The 15,436-nt window shown below is 38.8% G+C and overlaps 1 protein-coding gene across 4 annotated transcripts in view; it reads left to right on the top strand.

Annotated features, from left to right (window-relative positions):
• FHIP1A (FHF complex subunit HOOK interacting protein 1A) overlaps positions 1-15,436 on the top strand; it is a 275,581-nt gene that overhangs the window by 118,908 nt on the left and 141,237 nt on the right. The gene's annotated exons all lie outside the window — the stretch shown is intronic.

Here is a 15,436-nt window from a genome sequence, read left to right as displayed (position 1 = left end):
ATACACCATGCAATATTATGTAGCCATCAAAAACGATGAGTTCGCACATATACACCATGCAATATTATGTAGCCATCAAAAACGATGAGTTCGGGTCCTTTGTAGGGACATGAATGAACCTGGAAACCATCATTCTCAGCAAACTGACACAGGAACAGAGAATCAAACACCCCCATGTTCTCACTCATAGGTGGGTGTTGAAGAATGAGAACACATGGACACAGGGAGGGGAACACTACACACTGGTGTCTGTTGGGGGGAAATGAGGGTGGGACAGTGGGGGGTGGGGAGTTGGGGAGAGATAGCATGGGGAGAAATGCCAGATATAGGTGCAGGGGAGGAAGACAGCAAATCACACTGCCATGTGTGTACCTATGCAACTATCTTGCATGTTCTTCAAATGTACCCCAAAACCTAAAATGCAATTAAAAAAAAGTTAAAAAAAAAAAAGAACAAATTTAGTGTAGCATAGGTGTACAGCGTTTGTAAAGTCCACAGCAGTGTACGTCATGTCTTAGGCCCTCACATTTACTCACCACTCACTCACTGATTCACCCAGAGCAACTTCCTGTCCTGCAAGCTCCATTCATGGTAAGTGCCCTAAGCAGGTGTATGACTTTTTATTTTTCATACTGTGTTTGTACCTTTTCTATGTTTAGATAGGTTTAGATACACAAATACTTACCATTATGTTGCAGTTGCCTACAGTGTTCATTACTGCCATGCTGTACAAGTTTGTAGCCTAGGAGCAATAGGCTATACCATATATCCTAGGTATGTGGTAGGCTGTACTATCTAGGTTTGTCAAAGTGTACTCTATGATGTTTGCACAATGACACAATCATCTAAGGATGCATTTCTCAGAAAGTATCCCTACTGTTAAGCAACATATGACTGTATGTGTTTTCATATACTCTTCATATTTCAGCAGATATTTTCTCATACTATGTTTTTCAACATTTTATTATGAAAAATTTCAAACATAGAGCATAATTGAAGGAATTTTATAGTAAAGAAGGACCTAACCCATAATCCAAATTCTACCATTAACATTGTTCTGTACTTACTTTATCACATGACTGTTTATCCTTCCTCTCCTCTTCTTTTCTTTTTTCTCTTTTTCTCCCTCCCTCCCTGCCTTCCTCCCTCTCTTCTCCCTACCTTCTTCCCTCTCTTCCTCCCTGCCTTTATCCCCTCCCTTCCGCTCCCCTCCCCTCTTCTCCCCCTCCTCCCTCTCCCCTCCTTTCCCCACTCTTCCCTTTTCTTTCTTTTGAATGCAGTGGTACAATCATAGCTCACTGCCACCTTGAATTCCTGAGCTCAAGTGTTCCTCCCACCTTAGCCTCCCAAAACCTGGAACTACAGGCATGCAGCACCATGCACAGCTAATTTTTTTAAACTTTTCTTATTATGACAAAAAATTGTTAATCTACAAAACATCGATATGTTGTCCGGGCTGGTCTGGAGGTCTCGAACTCCTGGCCTCAAGTAGTTCTCCCACTTTATCCTCCCAAAGGCTGGAGCCACTGCATCCAGCTGCATCTTAATTTTTTAAAGTACATAAATTGCAGATTTCAGCAAATATTCTCGAAGTGCTTCAGCATATCTATCATTAACATGAACTCAATATTTATTAATTTTTTTGATACAAAATTTATACTCAAATGAAAGGCATACATTTTAATTGTATATTTGCTGAGTTTTAATAAACACATCTACCTGCATAACCCAAAATCTGTCATGATATAGAGTATATAACATCATCATCACCCTGAAAGTTTCCCTTCTGACCCTTCCTAGTCAATCCTTACCTTCCACCCTTCCAAAGACAACTACTATTCTAATTTTTTCCACCATAGGTTAGTTTTGCTTGTTCTGTGATTTTATGTGATTGAAATCATACAATATGTACTTTTTCAGGTGGTAGTTTTTGAGATTTGTTTAGGTTGTCGTATTTTAGTAGCTTGTTGTTTTATATTGTTGAGTAATATTTCGTTGTGTGAATCACAGTTTCCTTATTTTATTGATAGGACAACTGGGGGTATTTTCATCTTTTAGCTATTATGAAAAAAGCTTCTATGAACATTCTTCTACAAATCTTTTTGTGGATACATTATATGTGTATGTGTATATATATGTATAAACGTGAATATGTGTATATATACACATCCACATTCATATATGTGTGTTTATATATGTTTCTTTTGGGTAAATACTCAGGAGTGGAATGGCTTGATCAGAGAGGAGGTTTATGTTTACCTTTTTAAGAAACTGGCAGTCCTGTTTCCAAAGTGGTTGTGTTATTTTACATTTTCACTCATAATATATGAGAATTCTGTTGCTCCACATCCTTGGGTTGTCAGTTTTAAACTTTGGTCATTTTGGTTGGTGGATAGTGAGTGGCAAAGTGATACTGAGCCAATTTAAGCACTTACTGGGCATTTGTATATCTTCTTTTGTGAAGTGTCTAGTTAAGTCTTTTTTTCTATTTATTAAATTGGGTTGAGTTGTTGGAGTTCTAAATTCAGATACCAGTCCTTTGTCAGATGTATGTTTTGTGGATCTTTATTCCAATTTTGTGACTTGCCTATTCTCTTTAGTAACCATGTCTTTAATGAGAATTTTTAAATTTTGATAAAGTAATCTTTACTTTTTTTTTTTTTTTAATATTATTGCTTTCTATGGCCTGTTCCCACATGTCAAGATGATATTCTCCTGTGTTTTCCTCTAAAAGCATTATGGTTTTAGCTTTTACATTTTTAACTGTATTATATCTCAAGTCAGTTTTTTTGACTGATTCTAGCTAGAAGTCAAGATCAATATCACTCCATATGGATATCCAGTTATTCCAGCTCCATTTGTTGAGAAGATTTTTCTTATTGTATTGTGTTGGTGCCTTTATTGAAAATCCTGATTATATATGTGGGAGTCTATTTCTGTGACTCTTTCTGTTCTACTGGTCTACTCTGATTACTTTCATTTTGTACCATTTCTAGTAGTGGTATATTGTATGAATGTTCCATAAATCATATGGAATCACTTTGCCATTGTTGGACATTTTTAGGTTTATAATTTTTTGTTATTAAAAGCTGTACTGTGATGTATATTACTCCTCTTGTTTAGTCTTCACTTGAGTCTAGGTGGTAGAAATAATTTATAAACAAAATTCAAGACAAATATATACAAGTATAGCATTTTTAGATTTACATAATATATTCTAATTTTTAGTTCAGTAACAAATGAGAGTGCCTGCTATTGGCCAGAAGGTAGAGTGAGTACTGTGATCAACAGCCATGAAGTCCTTGTCAGCTAGCAGAAGAAAATTCACTTTGCTTCTAAATGTCTTATAGATTGTTATTATATTGGCAACTAAAATTATTAGAGTAGAAAAGTATAAAGAACAAAAACTTCAAAAAGACTTGCTTAGAACTCACTGTTCTCCATGGGTCCCATAATATATTGTAAACATGTATTTGCATGCATATCACATGAGTAAAAATGGGAGGCAGATATTTGACCAATTGTTTAAAGATACTCACTCAATTATGGAAACAGACGAGTGGTCATAACTCATGTCCTATGTATTGTCAGGTATGAGAGGTTATCTGTCTTGAGCTTTTTAATATGGTAATCAGAAAGGCATTTAGTTGTGTAAATGATCCCCGAGGTGCATGTTTTTATTTTATGTGTGTATAAATAAAATTATAGTACTGCGTGAAGTGTTTGTAAGTGCTTAGCTTCTTTATGTGACAATTTATCCACTTAGAGGAGCAATTTGTGGCATATAGGCCACCCTAGATTTTATTTTAAGTATTTGTGATCCTTTTCTTGGGGAAGATGGATTTTAAGGGAGAAACAGTCATTTTGGATGAATATTTAATAATTTTTTCATATTCTTGTCCATCTGAACAATGAAATAATTGTACATCGTAATATTTTAAGACATTTTCTTGTGTTTATTGTAATAACAATATCTGTGATGGAAGGACTACTGTACTGGAAAACTATATTTTTCATAAATTATTTAATCATCTCTATGGTCTAATTAGGGTCTGATAGCTGTAGCTTGTAGGAAGCTAGATTTTGGTAAAGCACAAAGACCAAGGACTGTACCTAGAACAGTATCATAGGAACCTTGTATAAGAATGAGTTATTCAGACTTTTATATATGCCTTCTAATTTGTCAGTAAATTAGAGGCTTTCTTTCTGGGTACATCAGTTATTTATTATTTTTTAATTTTTTAGATACAGGGTCTTGCTCTGTCACATAGGCTGTGGCATGATCACAGCTCACTGCAGCCTTGACCTCCAAGGTTCAAGTGATCCTTCCACCTCAATCTCCCAGGTAGCTGGGACCACACACATGTGCCACCATGCCTGGCTAATTTTTTAAAAATTTTGTGGAGGCCGGGTGCGGTGGCTCAAGCCTGTAATCCCAGCACTTTGGGAGGCCGAGGCGGGTGGATCACGAGGTCAAGAGATCGAGACCATCCTGGTCAACATGGTGAAACCCCGTCTCTACTAAAAATACAAAAAACTAGCTGGGCATGGTGGCGTGTGCCTGTAATCCCAGCTACTCAGGAGGCTGAGGCAGGAGAATTGCCTGAACCCAGGAGGCGGAGGTTGCCGTGAGCCGAGATCGCGCCATTGCACTCCAGCCTGGGTAACAAGAGCGAAACTCCGTCTGAAAAAAAAAAAAAAAAAAAAAAAAAAAATTTTGTGGAGATGGAGTCTCCTCATGTTGCCCAGTCTCGTCTTAAACTCCTAGGCTCTAGTGACCCTCCCACCTCCGCCTCCCAAAGTGCTGGGATTACAGGTGTGAGCCACCATGCCTGGCTAATGTTGATTATTTTTTAGCGAAATAAAAACTCTTATCTGTCTGAAACTTTCAGAATCACACTAGGATCTATTGTAAATCAGTGAGAATCTTTTGGCGGGTTGCCCCTTTTTCTCTCTTTCCTCCATGAAAGAATACAATGGGCCGGGCGCGGTGGCTCAAGCCTGTAATCCCAGCATTTTGGGAGGCCGAGGCAAGTGGATCACGAGGTCAAGAGATCAAGACCATCCTGGTCAACATGGTGAAACCCCGTCTCTACTTAAAAAAAAAAAAAAAAAAAAAAAGAAAAATACAAAAAATTAGCTGGGCATGGTGGTGCGTGCCTGTAATCCCAGCTACTCAGGAGGCTGAGGCAGGAGAATTGCCTGAACCCAGGAGGCGGAGGTTGTGGTGAGCCGAGATCGTGCCATTGCACTCCAGCCTGGGTAACAAGAGCGAAACTCTGTCTCAAAAAAAAAAAAAAATACAATGATGTGAGTTAAAAAGCCATTTATTTATCTTTCCTTCTAGCCCCAGTGCTTAAGTCCAGCCTTCAGTGCTGATCCAGTTTCTGGGTCACTGTGGATACAGAGTATGGGGGCCACTCTAACCCACTTTAATCCCCTGCTTGGATTCAACTCGTGAAATGGTTTGAAATAGAATTGTTGGTTTTAGTGTATCGGCTTTAAAGTTTTGTAGAATGAATTGTCGGAGTCCTGGGCTGAACCCAGTCTCTGGTTAATTCTTGATGAAAAGATTTCTCCTTTTTCACAGAACCAAATGGACATCCTCAGTTGTTCTCTGTTCAGGAATCTCCCTGTGGAAAGTCAGTGGAGATTTAGCTAAGTTGGGTGAGAGGATAGTCACCACTGGCTGCTGACTACTATAAATTCCCTTCAGTATCCAATTTTTCACTTCCCTGCCAATTCTTTTATTGAGAAATAACCCAGAAAGTGGAACAGAAGAAAAACAAAAACAAAAACCATCAAACAAGCTTAAGACAAATTTCATCCTTTGGCTCTCCAATCTTCTCATCTAATCAAATCATTTTCCGCAACTTTTGATAATGTGTGTTATTTGTATAAAATCAATTTATGTGTCTTTTTTCTTTCATTCTTTCTTTTTTTCATAATAAGAGCTTGGGAGAGTGTATGCTCATGCAGTTCTAAAGTGGAAGCTTAAAACTAAGAACAGTTTGTTCTCCTTCCGTTCCTTTATACTGTGATCCTTAACATCACCGTCAAGGAGAGTGTGTTTGGTTTTGTGATCAATTTAGCTGTCAGGGGTTTGTGATTTTCTGAGAGCTAACTCTTGCTGCTAATGAACATGATCATTTATACAGTGTCACTGTAGTATAGGCATGTTAAATAATTGATCAGGCCCTGGCAGGTAGAGAATGGCAAATGCAGTCCCTTTGTTGCTATGGTAATACATTGGGTTAGAGGGGCTGTTTGTCATTTGGACCACATGTATCTGGCACATGTGACATAATTGCCTGTGGTTGAGGCGGTTGCAGGAGAAAATCAACTTAAGAAGACATGGCATTTTGAAGTAAATTAATGTATATTTCAGGGGTTTTTTTTGGGCTTACCATTGTGGAGTGACTTATTCTTTTCTATTAAAAGACTCTTTCTCAGCTAATGGTAAGCATAGAGAATGAGTCAAGTGACAGATTTGTTTACTTGCTGACACAGTGGGATTTGTTCATTTACTGTATAAAATGATTATTGTGTGAAGTTTACATTCCTCCCTCTATTATCCCCTGGAGGGCTCCCTGTAAGTGAAATTGATGCTGTGTTTATTAGGGATCCTGAAGGGAAAGGGCAACATATTCTCCTTTTGTTCTGTTTTTTTTTTTTTTTTTTTTTTTAAACAATCGCAAGTTTTTAAAGGTAGGAGCTATGTTTATGTATTCTTTCAACAAATATTTGTTGCCAGGTGCTCTTAGGGGTTGGCAGTGCAGTGTGAGCAAAGCAGATATGGTTCCTGCCCTCATAGAGGTTAGACTGTGGTGGATTATGTTTGTTTGTCTTTGGGTTTCTCCTTTAGCTCTATCCTTAGCCTTATCAAGAAACTTCTCAATATGTGTTTGTTGTGTTTAGAACAGTTTCTCCCTTTCTAGTCCAGACTCTTAATGTATGTTTATTCCAATGATTTATTAATACTATTTGTGAACAACAAACACAAAAGTAAATGAAAGCTTAATTGACATAAGCACAGCCCTTCCACTGATTCATGTCCTTATCCTTCATCGTTTAGCCAAGTTCTACCTCTACTGTGATGCCATCCAAGCCAACAGTGATCTCTTTCTGGCTATTTTTTTACTCAGTTGATGTAACATATTTTGTTCTGTCTTTTTAAAATGTTATTACTTAATCTTTCATGTGTTCTTGCCATCACTCTTAGATGATTTGGGGCAGGGAAAAAGTTGAAATTCAGTGGTCAAACCTCAGCATCTTCATTTTATAGAGAAGTCAGGCCTATAGAAATTAAATGATGACAGGTTAATAAAAGAATCAGGACTGGTATCCAAATGTCTAGACTCCAAGATCCCTCATCTTTACTCTTTGTGGGCCATTTCTGAGAGGAGGCCCCAGCAACTGCCATGCTCTCAACTTCAAGTGGGAGTCTTGTAAGCATGGATGGTGAACAAGAGAGCTGATGCTAGGACTGACTGAAGCATAATGGGTTACAACAGTGGTTAGATAATGCAGAACTAAAGGATGCAGCACTTTATTAGGAGTTTTAATTTGACACATCAAGCAGTCGGAAACGATTGTAGGCTTCTGAGAAGCTAAACATGAGCAAATTAACACTTGAAGAAGGTTGCAAGCGACACTTGCTGAGTATCAGTATGGTTGGGGGCAGGGAAGACAGCAGGAAATGCCTTTGGAAGGGAAATGTTGCTTATTTGACGTGTAGAAACTTGAGGCTCTTTGGTTTTGAACTAAGATACTATAATAAATACATGACAGAAATAGGAATCAAATTCTCAAATGGTATGTCAGCTCTGTCTCTTTTGATCAAAGTGGGCTTTCTGGCTCTGAATTTTGATGATTATCATATTTTATTTTCATTTGCAGAAAGATCATTGTAGCATTGCCTAACATGACTCTAGCCCTGATTAAAATAGATTAAAATTAAGAGAAACCTTCTAGATTAAACAAAAAGGGAAATTTACTAAAAGAATTCTGATAGCTTATGGAACTCAGGCTCAGCAGGGAAGGACTCACATCAGGAATTAGAATGCCAGCTCAGTGCCCTACTCTGTTTTCTTTCTTTCTCTTACTAACCTAGCTTTCCCACCACATTGGTAAATCAGCCTGCACTATAGCTTCTGAGTTTATGTCTCAGTTATTGAAGCAGCTGGAGAAACACACTTAGCATTTTCCAATTGTATTTTCAGTTCCTGGGAGGAAAAATCTGATTGGCTCAGCCCATTTTTTGTGGAGATGGAGCAGCCAGGCTCATATAATGCCAAAATGGCAGTGCTGGATCCCAATTGGAAGTATGGGGGGACAGGAAAGGTGACCTTGGCAGATGTCCCCAACAAATGGAAAATTCCCACTTCACATTACCCAAATTTCTAAAAAGGTGTTTGCCATTTGTTGCGTAACTGTTTTCACATTTCACTGTGGCATAATATAGGAATTACATTTATTCTGTCCATTTAATCAATTTCATCATATAAAAACAATTTAGATCTGCAGTGTTTTCCTCAAGCTAGTGTTTTTGCCACTTACCTCTGTAGTTCTTAACTGCTGGAAAATTGACTTTATTATTATTATTATTATTATTATTATTTTCATTGGTAACCTAGGGGCTGAGAAGTTAAAGGTCCGCAATGCTTTCGTATAATGCTCTGATAATTAAAATGTGTATTTTTTGTATATGAAGAAATTCTGTGAATCATAAACCATATTTCTTTTGATTGTGTTTATACTCTTTCCAGAGAGGTTCAGAAATGAATAACCTTGAGATGTGCAGACCTCACAAAGTTTTCTAGCTTCAAAGATTCTGATTTTATTTATGGTCTGCAAAAAACCACTCAATGAAGTTGGTTGTGTTTCACTGCTTATCACCTCGGGCTCTTGTCACTCAGTGCCACGAAGGTATTGAATTTTGTACAGTGAGAGAGTAGAATACAAACCGTGTAGCTCCAAACAGAAGCTCAAGCGTAATCTCAGGTATTTCTCATAACGTATTGAATGAACCCAGGCCAGCAGCTTCAGATCTGATTTTTTTTCTGCTCCCTCCACCTCTGTGAGAAGTGAATACTTTGTCAATACAGTAGCTGCTTGGATCTTTTGGTGACTGAAGGAAAAGCTAATAGGAACAATAATTTTCATGCCCAGTTGAGTAGTGGTCTGACGAAAAATAAATCTGGATAAATTATGCCTTGACCTGTTAGAGTACCCATGCTTCACTCCCAGCTTTGATTTATGCAATAGTTCTTCTCTATTGCCTCTTTAAAATCTAGGATAAACAAATTTTCTATTATATGCAAATTTTAGAAAGGCACTGAAGTAGATAGCTATGAAATGTACATCAAGGGTATTTACTGAAACCCATTGTCCATTCTGTCGAAATATAGAACTCATATATTTAAACCAGAAATCATGAAGTGGAACAAATTTTAGTTGGAAGCTAGGTAATAAAATAAATGATACATGGAAAGGGACCCCAAAGGTGCTCTAGGGAAGCTGGTGTAGGATTGGAGGCCAGGCTAGGAAAAGGTGAGTGTTGGGTAAGGCTTCATTTAATGGCTCCTGTGTGATTGATACAGCTTGTTATTTTTACTGTCATTTAAAAAATTATGTATTTGGGTGGGCGAGCGGAAGGAAACTTTGCTTTAGGTTTTTTCACTGTTGTCATTTGTTTTTTGTTTGGAGGGTGTTGAATAATCTTTGTTTTTTCATTCCTTAACAAATCCCTATCTCAAGGAGAAAAACAGAAACATTTGGCTTTATTTTAGTCTCAAGAAGTGTTAGAGTAATATTCCCTGCCTCCTCAGCTGAGGCAAAAGTATGAGGGCTTCTGGACTTTATTTGGTGTTTCACTTCATGGAACTTCTTAAAGTTATCCTATACTTATCATAACTGGAGTGTTCCACTCCGCCCCTACCCCGCCCCGCCACCTACACTCTGGTTGCTTCCTCTGGTGGCCTGTCTCTGTGAGAGGCATCTTGAGTCCTTCTCAGTTAGGTGGGTCATGTCATTTCTGCCTCCCAATCTGTTCAGTGTAGTCCAACAAAGCAGCTTGGCAAATGGTTTTCTGCCTCCTCATCGCCTATTTCACAGGTGGGTGTAGGCTTCCCACCTGCTTTATCTCTGGTTGCAAAGAATAGAGATACCCTTCTGTGACCTCAGGTAGTAGAAAGCTTACTGTTAGCTCCTAGGAAAAAGGAAGGGCAAGGGCTGAGGAGAGCTAGTCACCTCTAAGTGGAATCAAAAGGCTGAAGGATTGTGGACTGTCATTCTGGAAGTCCGCCATCATTGTAACCTGCTCTTCTCTAAGTTACCCTTGTGCCTCAGGACTTACCTGCTTCTCTGCCTGCTGCCATCTAGCTTTACCTCCTAGTTCAAATCCCCAGGATAATTTGCATGACTGAGCTAATGTCATTTCTGACATTAGAGCACATCATAGGTTAAAGGCCAGCCTAGGGATTGGTTGCTTTTAAATCAGGTTCCCATCCCTTGTTCTGTCAGGTTCCATTCCCTGTGACTAGCAGGTCGATGGTGTGTCTATGTTTTGGTGCAGAAAATTACTGTCTAAGGCTGTCCCCAAGCAGTGGTTGGCAATATAAGGAGTGCCCTTTGTGGGGGCTGTGAGCAGGGAATGCATCACAGCTGGGGTTAAGAGTATCCTCATGTCCATAAGATTCCAGGATGGTGGAAGTTCTTATCCCCATTTTGAAACTGAGGAAATCAGAGCCAAAAGAGGTTAAGTACTTTGCTTAAAGTTACAGGCTTAGAAGTAGCAGAACTGGGATTTGAAGCCAGATTTATTTGACTACACTAGGCCATGACATGCTTTTCAATTTTGAGTTTTTCAAAGATGAGGTGGGGCCATATTGAAACTTCATGAACAGTGCTGACCCTTTCTTATTCTTGCAGAGACTGTAAGGTTTCAGAACTGTTTTCCCTAGTGTCACACAACCAGCCTGTGTTTTCATCTTTAGGACAATGCCTTCTAAGAAAGATTCTGAGTTTTCATTTATTGAAAATAAGTAGTTAGAACTTAATGCTTTGGCATCAATACTGTTCTCACTATAGTACAGCTAAATGTGGGATTGGAGTGGGGGTGGTTCTTCAACTGAAAAGTCTCCTCCTGAGTTGGAGAACACTAGAGCCGAGCTTTCCTGAATTAGATTCTGTTAGTCCTGCTCATTTCCCCTTCACAGGTTCTGTATGTAGGTTCTTTTCCTCTAGGGTTTTATGGTTACCCTCTACAATGTGGAAGTCAGAGACCAGGGCAATAGATGGGCATCTGGCACATATAGTACATATTGGTTGGGTAACTGGATGAAAGTGGACACCCATGTGGCTCCACTGCCTTGCCTCAGATTGGCACCTTCCTGATGAATGACTCTTTCCTCATGCTACAGACTTACCATTTCTCTTTCTTCAAATTTTACCAGTCTTGGAAGAGAAAACAAAGTTTTCCAGTACCCTGTTTAGGGAATCTTTGGAATTCTGTTCAGGCTTCTCTAGTGGTTCAACATTCAACTTTTGTGGTTTTGACCATTTTTAATCTTGTAAATAAACTCCAGGAAAATGTTTGCAATTGTCAACTCCTTCTCCTTCCTGCCTCCTCCCCTCTTTTGACATTGCCTCTTTGGTGGCATTGTAGTGACTAACAGTTTAGATTTCAGAGAAGCCAGACAGACCTGAATTTAATTCTCTGCTCTGAAACATTCTGGCTGGATGACCTTTGGCAAGTTACTCAGTCTCTCTGAGCTTGGGGCATGTACAGAAACAGCATAGTGAGTGGCATATGGTAATATCTCAAGAAAAGTTAGGTGCTGCTAATGCTGTTAATGTAATAATAATAATAATTAGGATAATTGCCACATTCCTTTCTCAGGGCTGTCAACGCTTCTTATTCCCAAAGGGGGGAGCTCTTAACTTTGGTCTGCAGCAACATGGTAATGGACAGGGGTCTTAACGCACAGTCTTTTTATTTATTATATTCTGTTGTCACCCTAGGGTTTGAAACATTTCAAGTGTTTTAAAGCAAATTTTGTATGAAGATAATTATCATGCTTCTAATGTTTTTGGGAGCTGAGGTATTTTAATTAATGATATACCAGCAACGCTTTCAAATAGGGTGAAGTGTGATTTTTAAGGCCTTCATCTGCTTGGTCATAATTAGGGACATTGGGAACGCTCAGGCATAATATCTGGTGATTTGCACACTTTCATTAAGCAATCAGAACTGAATGACCCAGTGACCACACTTTCATTGGATCAGATTCCAATTGTTGAGGCGGAGGAACCTTCTGTGCTTTCTCCTTTTCTCCCCTGCCCAGTTTTTCCTATAACATTTACTCACATTCTGTGTTCATCTAAAACAACACTGTTGTGCATATTTTTTCAAGGCCCTTGATTTTTGTAGAATCCCTGTACTGCATTCTTCTCCTCCTCCTCCTCCTTCTTCGTTCTTCCTCCTCTTCTCCTCCTCCTCCTTTTTCTTCTTTCTCCCCCTTCTCGTCCTCCTCCTCTTTCTCCTCCTCCTCCTCCTTCTTCCTTCTTCCTTCTTCCTTTTTCCTTCTTCTTTTTTGCCGTATGAACTAGTCTGGCTGAATCTCTGTTAGAAAGTAAAGTTTTCATATGGCACAGACTGTTTTGGGAATGTTAAAGGTGATTATTAATGGGAATGAAAAAGATGAAGTTCATTCCATGAGGAAGGGAGAAGAAGAGTACTTCTTTGAGAATGAAAGAGACTGTTGTTTTCACATCTAACTCCTCATATTTATAGACTAGGCTCCATAAAGAAAGGAACCATGTTTGACTTGTTACTGTTGTCTGAATTTATTGAATAAATTGATGTGCAATGCATGCCCACTGGTACTTATGTAAATTACATTGGTATCTACAAGGCCAGAGCCTAGGCCAGAATCTGGATCTCTAGGGCCCCAAAAGAAGTATATAAAGAAGAGAATGAGGTAAAGAAGAAAATAATTTAAAAAATCAACACAGGAATATATAAGGAATGTAAAGAGAGTTACAGAATAGAAAAAGTAAATTTTACTCACTGGCAATTTATATGGAAGAAATGTAGAGTATGTGAATATGTGGTACCACATATTTCAATGCTGCTATTTCATTTGTTTTTTAAAAGCAGAAGTTGACGTAGCTATATGACAACTCTCCTATTGTTTGGTCTATATTGTTTTTCAGTTTTGTCATTGCTAAACTGGGATGATTTTCAAGCTCAGAGTCTTCATTATTTTTTCCCCTTTCCACCTTCAGTTTATAGTTGCTGTGTTGAACTTCATAAATCTTTTTCTTGCTATTAATACAGATTATGTAATTTTGAATCAATTTTCATTTGTCAGAGCCTTATACAATAAGTGGGTCAAAAGCCAGCACCTCGAGTATCTTCATTCAACAGGATTTTGAGTTTTAAGCCAGTCCTTTAAACACACACCCTGTTGTGCAGTTTTCATAGACAAGATACTCTTTCCTTTTCCACCCTCATGGCCACTCCCATTACAGACATCTAGAGGTGCCACAAGGGCCTCCTGGTGGAAGATTGTATATACTCCTTTAGTACTGGGGCACTTTCAGGCAACACAGTGGGTGCCATCCTTTTGTTCTAAAGCTAGATAAGGATTCTAACTCCTGAATCAGATCAAAGAGGAACCTGGTGGTGGAGACTTTCTGGAATAGTTGTGGAGTCAGGGAGAGAACAGACATTTCCTTGAGGAATAGGAAAACACAGATAATAGGAGAAGACTTCCCTGAGACTGGGAAGAAAAAGCGGTTTAATTGGACTTAGTTCTGCATGGCTGGTGAGGCCTCAGAGTCATGGCAGGAGGTGAAAGGTACTTCTTACATGGTAGCAGCAAGAGAAAATGAAGAAGAGGCAGAAGCAGAAACCCCTGATAAACCCATCAGATCTCGTGAGACTTATTCACTATCACGAGAATAGGGTGGGAAAGCCTGGCCCCCGTGATTCAGTTACCTCCCCCTAGGCCCCTCCCACAGCAAATGGGAATTCTGGGAGATACAATTCAAGTTGAAATTTGGGTGGGGGCATGGCCAAACCATATCAATCTTGTTGATGTTTTTGTAAGTGAGTACAAGACTGTCAGATAATAATTGTAGCTCTTTAGAAGTGGAGAGAGATCTGTACTAGCCACTCACTGTAGGGCTGGAGCATGTATATAAGGGAGTCAGTTCAAGGAATGTTTTTGGTGGTATATAGGATTTATTTCTCCAGCCTGGGTGACATGGCACGACCCTGTCTTTACAAAAATTTCAGAAAATTAGCTCGGCATGGTTGTGCATGCCCGTGGTCCCAGCTATTGGGGAGGTGGTGGGGGGACTTGGGGGGGCACCTAGGTGGGAGGATTGCTTGAGCCCAGGATGTTGAAACTGTGGTGAGTTGTAGTCACTGCACTCCAGCCTGGAAAATGGAGTGAGGCCCTGTCTCAAAAAAAAAAAAAAAAAAGAAGAAGAAAGGATATATTTCATTTGGTTCATTGTAACACGTAATTGTGATTTCCAATTATGTAGGCATCTAGAAAAATTAGTTTTGGAAATTTGTAGAGTATGCCTATAGACCTGTTTACCAATCCATCTGTAATTATTTATTGATTACATAACATGTGACCAGGCCTAGCCAGCCCCTTCTCAGATAGGATAGTAAAATTTGGTGTAGGCTTTTATTTTTAACTGTCATTCTGTTTGTGATTTAGGCTATTAGGGAAAGCCCGTTTACCTTGAAATCAAGACAGATAGCCTCCAGGAGTTCTGAGTGGAAATTCATCTGTTTCCTCTGTCATTTTAGAGAAGGTGCTGCACTTGTACTTTCAGCAGTGGATTATGCACAATCAACGGTGATGAATGTATGAGCATTTTTAATTAGTCTTCATGCCCCGTGTCTAATGCAATCAGAAACCCTATATCGAAGTAGAGATTTGTAATCAATCATTCATCATCTTCTGAGGCACATATAAACCCATTTGCTTTTAGCCTGCAACTTAAAACATCTGCTTTATTATTAAACCAGGCAGATATCTATAAACAAAGTATATTTTGAGCATGTAGACTTAAATCTCAAATTGCAGATTGCTCTGATTAAGTGTAATTGTGAGAATTAGGATGTCTATAGCTTTCAGTCTGTCCATAGAAAACCTACCAAAAGACAAAATAATGTTAGAGAAAGAGTATCAGACTGACATTAAGGAAACCTGAACTCGAGTCCCACCTTTGCAAACTCCAGTTTTCCTCCTCTGTAAAATGAAAAGAGGATTGAAATAGCTGCTATTTAAGTTTTCATTATGTTTTGTTAAAGGTTTGTTACTTCTAGTAGAAACACTAATAGTAAACAACATTTGGGAACCATTTAATATGTCTTTGGAGACACTTGGAACTTGTATTGTGTCATCTT

This window comes from Saimiri boliviensis, chromosome 3 (genome assembly GCF_048565385.1).
Source record: "Saimiri boliviensis isolate mSaiBol1 chromosome 3, mSaiBol1.pri, whole genome shotgun sequence".
NCBI classification, from domain to species: domain Eukaryota; kingdom Metazoa; phylum Chordata; class Mammalia; order Primates; family Cebidae; genus Saimiri; species Saimiri boliviensis.
This window is presented reverse-complemented; position numbering and strand designations above follow the sequence as displayed.